The sequence below is a fragment of the Schistocerca americana genome, chromosome 1, assembly GCF_021461395.2.
Source record: "Schistocerca americana isolate TAMUIC-IGC-003095 chromosome 1, iqSchAmer2.1, whole genome shotgun sequence".
Lineage (NCBI taxonomy): Eukaryota > Metazoa > Arthropoda > Insecta > Orthoptera > Acrididae > Schistocerca > Schistocerca americana.
In genome coordinates, this window is record NC_060119.1 from 902,247,151 (window position 1) to 902,253,081 (window position 5,931).

General features: G+C 40.8%; 1 pseudogene; it reads left to right on the forward strand.

Moving 5' to 3' along the window:
• Positions 1 to 673: 673 nt before the first annotated feature.
• Positions 674 to 790, forward strand: LOC124555592 (annotated as a pseudogene).
• The last annotated feature ends 5,141 nt before the right edge of the window (positions 791 to 5,931 follow it).

Genomic DNA, 5,931 nt, shown 5'->3' on the forward strand with positions numbered 1-5,931 from the left:
CATACCTCTCCAAAGGATTGCATGATGGAGAATACACAGATATTAAAATGTGTTTAATGTTCTCATTGTCAATAAATTCCTTTCTTGTATGAGATGTGAACTGACTTCCATTATCTGACAGTAAGGCATGTTGTTTGCCAACATTCCTAAAATAGTCATTAGTAAAACACTGAATAATTTTCTTACTTGTACCTTTTCTGAAAGGGCACAACTTTACCAGTTTTGAAAACAAATCAACAGTAACAAACAAATACAAATTGCTGAAATAAGTCAGTTCCCACTGGTTCTGACTTTCCTTGTGGAATTATACTCTGCATGTAACCTTTATGCTTCTGGTTGGTAACCTATACTCTCTGACATAGGTTGCAAGAACTCAAACACTTCCTAACCCTCCTGGATATACTATCAAAGTACACATTCTCCTGTGTCTTTTGGATACACTTCATGGATACACAATGGCTATAACTCTTGTGTATATTGTTAATTAAAGTGTCAGTATATTGTCTAGGCCAGCAAACCTTTAATTTATCCATATCGCGACTACTTGTTCTAAATAAAATTCCTTTAAACACTTGGGAATACTGCTTTACCTTATCACACCCTTTCTTACCTAAGTAGCTCTTGACTAGTTTCCATGTCTCATCCTGATTTTGATTATGTCTCAATTATCTATGCCAATGGCCTTGCCACAGTGGTAACACCGGTTCCCATCTGATCACCGAAGTTAAGCACTTCGGGCTGGGCTAGCAGTTGGATGGGTGACCATCTGGTCTGCTGAGCACTGTTGGCAAGCTGGGTACACTCAGCCCTTGTGAGGCAAACTGAGGAGCTACTTGATTGAGAAGTAGCGGCTCCAGTCACAGAAACTGACATACAGCCAGGAGAGCAGTGTGCTGACCACATGCCCCTCCACATTCACATCCAGTGACGCCTGTGGGCTGAGGATGGCAGTACTGCGTATTTATTTTTAGGTAATGCCTTCAAAGGAGAAGAAATTGTGGGTGAGGATATAGTTGGTCATGGAGACTAGGAAGGAGGTAGTTGGTTTGGATTCCATAGGGCATCTGGAAAGGTAGTGTTAACTTTCCAGAATTTCTTATCCTTGAACCTTGCCTCACCATCATTCCCCAAATCCCTCAACATGCATACTAACCTTACATCTGCAGAAAGAACCACAGTCCACCATCTAAAAACTGATTCTGATCTTATAATCCTACCTGCAGACAAAGGCTCCACCACTATAGTTTTAAACCGCAAGGATTACGTGGCAGAAGGACTCCATCAGCTGTCAGATACTTCCACCTACAAACCATGCCACAGTGATCCCATTCCAGCAGTCCAGCAGGATCTCCAGTTACTACTCAAATCCTTAGGCCCATCCCAGAACCTCTCCCCAGAGTCCATCTCTCTACTTACCCCTACCACTCCCTGCACTTCCACCTTCTACATGCTTCCTAAAGTCCATAAACCCAACCACCCAGGATTCCCCATTGTGGCCGGTTACTGTGCCCCCACTGAGAAAATCTCTGCTTTCATAGACCAACACCTTCAACCTATTACCCGGAACCTATCCTCCTATATAAAAGATACCAACAATTTCCTCAACCAACTCTCCACAGTTCCTCTCCCATTACCACATGGTGCCCTGCTCATCACTATTGATGCCACCTCCCTGTACACAAACATTCCTAATGCCCATGGCCTTATTGCTGTTGAACACTACATTTCCAGATGCCCTAGGGATTCCAGACCAACAACCTCCTTCCTAGTCTCCATGACCAACTATATCCTCACCCACAATTACTTCTCCTTTGAAGGCATTACCTACAAACAAATCCACAGTACGGCTATGGGCACCCACGTGGCACCTTCCTATGCTAACCTATTCATGGGCCACCTAGAGGAATCCTTCCTAAAAACCCAGAATCCTAAACCCCTCACCTGGTTCAGCTTCATTGATGACAACTTTGCTATCTGGATTGAAGGTGAGGACACTTTATTCACATTTCTACAGAACCTCAACAACTTCTCCCCCATTTGCTTTAGCTGGTCCTACTCAACACAACAAGCCACCTTCCTAGATGTTGACCTCCGCCTCAGAGATGGCTACATCAGTACCTCCATCCATATCAAATCTACTAAACACCAGCAATACCTTCACTTTGACAGCTGCCACCCATTTCATACCAAGAAGTCCCTTCCATACAGCCTAGCCACCCATGGTCGTTGCATCTGCAGTGACGTACAGTCACTCTCTAAATATACCGAGCGTCTCACTGAAGCCTTCACTGACCGTAATTATCCTCCCATCCTTGTACAAAAACAAATCTCCCATGCCTTATCTTTCCAGTCGCCCACCACCTCCCAAAGTCCCACAGTCCAGCAACAGAGGACCATTCCCCTCGTAACTCAGTACCATCTGGGACTGGAGCAACTGAATTACATTCTCTGCCAGGGTTTCGGTTACCTCTTGTCATGCCATGAAATGAGAAATGTCATACCCACTATACTTCCCACCCTTCCTACCGTGGTATTCCGCTGTCCACTGAACCTACACAATATACCCATCCATCCTTACACAACTCCTGCTCCCAATCCCTTACCTCATGGCTCACCCCTGTAATGGACCTAGATGCAAGACCTGTCCCATACATCCTCCTACCACCAACTACTCCAGTTCAGTCACTAACATTACCTATCACATCAAAGGCAGGGCTACCTGTGAAACCAGTCATGTGATCTACAAGCTAAGCTGCAGTCACTGTGCTGCATTCTATGTAGGCATGACAACCAACAAGCTGTCTGTCTGCATGAATGGCCACCGACAAATAGTGGCCAAAAAGCAAGTGGACCACCCTGTAGCTGAACACGCTGCCAAACATGATACCCCTCATATCAATGACTGCTTCACAGCCTGTGCCATATGGATCCTTCCCACCAACACCAGCTTTTCTGAACTGCGCAGGTGGGAACTTTCCCTACAATACATCCTACATTTCTGTAACCCTCCTGGCCTCAAACTTTGTTAATCACTGACCTCACCCATCCAGCTCCATCCCTGTTCGCATTCCAGCACTACACAGCCGTCATTTCACCACCACACCCAGTCTTTTAATTTCTTTTATTTTTATATTTATTTTTATTTCTCTCCTTTCTGCTACTTGCCCCCTCCCCCCTCCGAACCTTCTCTCCTACCCTCCGTCTAAACTGCAACACTTCACTGTCCGCCACTCCCACTATATTACCCCTCCCCCTCCCCACCCCAGCCTCCTCCTTACCCCCACCCAGTTGGCCACTCCCATCATGCACTGGTGCTGCTGTTCACAGTGTAGTTTCAGCTCTCTGAGACTGCAGATGTGTGTGCAAGTTGTGTTTGCATGAGGCCTTAATAGCTGAAAGCTATGATTGTGTGAATCTTTCTATTGTGCCTATCGCGGCTCAGCATCTCTGCTATATGGTGAGTAGCAACGTTCCTTCTCTTGTATTGTTACATTCCATCCTGGACTTTCCATTGTTTGATTTAAATTAGTGTTGTGATAAATATTGATGTACATGATGAATATGTGTCAAATATTGTGTGTTCAAGCTAAGGGGAGGGATCTGTAGTGCTTTGAAAATTTCGGGGTAAGTTCTAGAAACTTTTGGCTCTCCACAGTCTCGAACACCCAATATTTTAATGATGAGGATGAGAGAGCCTTTGAACTGCACCACATATATCTGTGTGCACGGGAGGCACAGCTGTTATGAGAAGCCAGGAGCTGCATTAGATGAGCAGCCCCAACAAGTGGTTACTAGCAGCCCCTTGGAATGTTCCGTGGTTTGTGGTGTCATGAGGACAGATGAAACATGTATTGTATAGAGATTCTCACTTCATGTCCTGGCTCTGTCTGAGGCAGCATGTATGTAATTATATGGGTGTTTTGTCAATTCTGACATTTATCTTGGAACCAGTTGGCTTGCTGGAGCTCATACAGAATAATTGTTACTTTGGAGATAAGACTGTATCAGGTTAAAGGGAATAATATTAACCAACTCTCTATTCTTGAAGTAAATCATGTACTCATAGAATCTTTCAATTCAACAACAATATATTTTCAGCTCTCATTCCCAAAGTAGCATCAGCATCAATAGTCTCAAAATACTCATTAGCAACATCATCTGTGCCTAATGAACCTCAGCTTCAACAACACATGTCTCCACATCACAATCACTATCAAAATTCTAGAACTTGTGTCAGCGGGCACATAAACATAATTTAACTTAGATATACAATCCTTACTTTCCTCCACATTTTTTTCAGACAATATTGAAAATTCATTATCACAAAATAAGCTAACTAAACCATACTCATCAGCATTATCATAAATGATACTATTACTAAACACACAACACTCATCAAACAAGTTTGTCAAATCATCTGTACTAAAATTAAATTTATTTTCTACTTTAGTAGTATTTTCACTCATTTCCATCAGCATGAAGTCCCAAAATGCTACACTGTAATCAGTTCTGTTTATCTGGTAATTATTGTATCTATTTTGGTGTCTGTGACCTGAACTTTGCCTTCCTCTCCTACCTCTAGCCTTATTTCTGTACCTGTTCTTCACCTCAAACTGACAAGCTCCCAATGAGGTGCTCACCTGTTTTCCTGATTATTATTTTCATAGTATGTGTTACCATATCTCCTTTGATTACTGCTGCCCTGTTCATTCATATTATTGTTATTACTTTGGTTGTGATAGTCATTACCAAAATTATTATTACTTTTATTACCATCATATCTGTTGTTATTGTTCCTGTTGTTGTTATTACGGTGGTGTTGTGATGACCCCCATTCTGAAAATTATCCTCCCAAGCACAATCTAATTTATCTACATATTTCAGAAATTTCTCAGTAGTGTCATCTGGCCTGTAAACAAGACTCCACTGAACATGGCCAGGTAAACACTGCTTAGGTGCATCAATTTGGATTAATTCATCAAGTGGTTTATCTAAGTGTGCTGAAGTCCTAAGCTGTTTTTCACAAAATTCTCACATTCTCATATTCCCTTTACAAAATCTACTTCCATTCAAAAATTTTGATTTTATTCGCACCTACTTACTTTCTGACAAAAATTTGTTTGAAAATAATTTTTCATACCCCGTGAATGTTATTTCTGAGTTAACATGCTGGTTAGTTCAGGATAAAGCTTCTCCATCTAAAAATCATTTATCAAATTTCACTTTCATATGCTCTGGCATGCCTTTTGCAAAGCTGTCCTTGCTCTGGTATAATTAATCGACAGGGTGTAGTTAAAAATCACCTTGAAAAATTTTCATAACAACATTATTACAATCGTTTTGAAACATGTTATTACCACTATGTATACTACTAAACATGTTAGTCTCTTATTTACAACTTTAGAGTTGACTGTTTGAAGATTATTTGATACCTCATTCACTTTGATGCTTACTGCAGAAATTTGCTCTGAAACAAATATGGAAATTTTAGTTTCTTGTCAATGAAATTATTTTCGGTTTTGATAGAAGTTTGTATGTTATGCAACTCTGTCTGGTTTATAAATGACAATGCAACTCTGTTGTGTTTGTAAATGACAATGTTTTCTGTTCTTTTTACTCAATCATTGACTATGTCTACACGTTTGTTAACTAGCTGTAATTCAGTAACAGCAAAGTTCTTCAAACAATCCACTTTAGACTCTACATTGTCTACTCTTTTATTTCCACTGTTTATTTGTCTAATTGCCTTATTAACATCTTCCCCTAATTGCTTCTAGTTTCTGGTCCATTTTTACGAGAATATTGTCTATTTTTCTAAAATTATTTTCAGTGTTCTCTCTACTTTTTTTTAATTTGCTCTGACAGTTTACTATACAGTTTACTATCTAGTAACTTAGAACATTTTGAAAAAATGTTTTCTCTTTGTTGAAA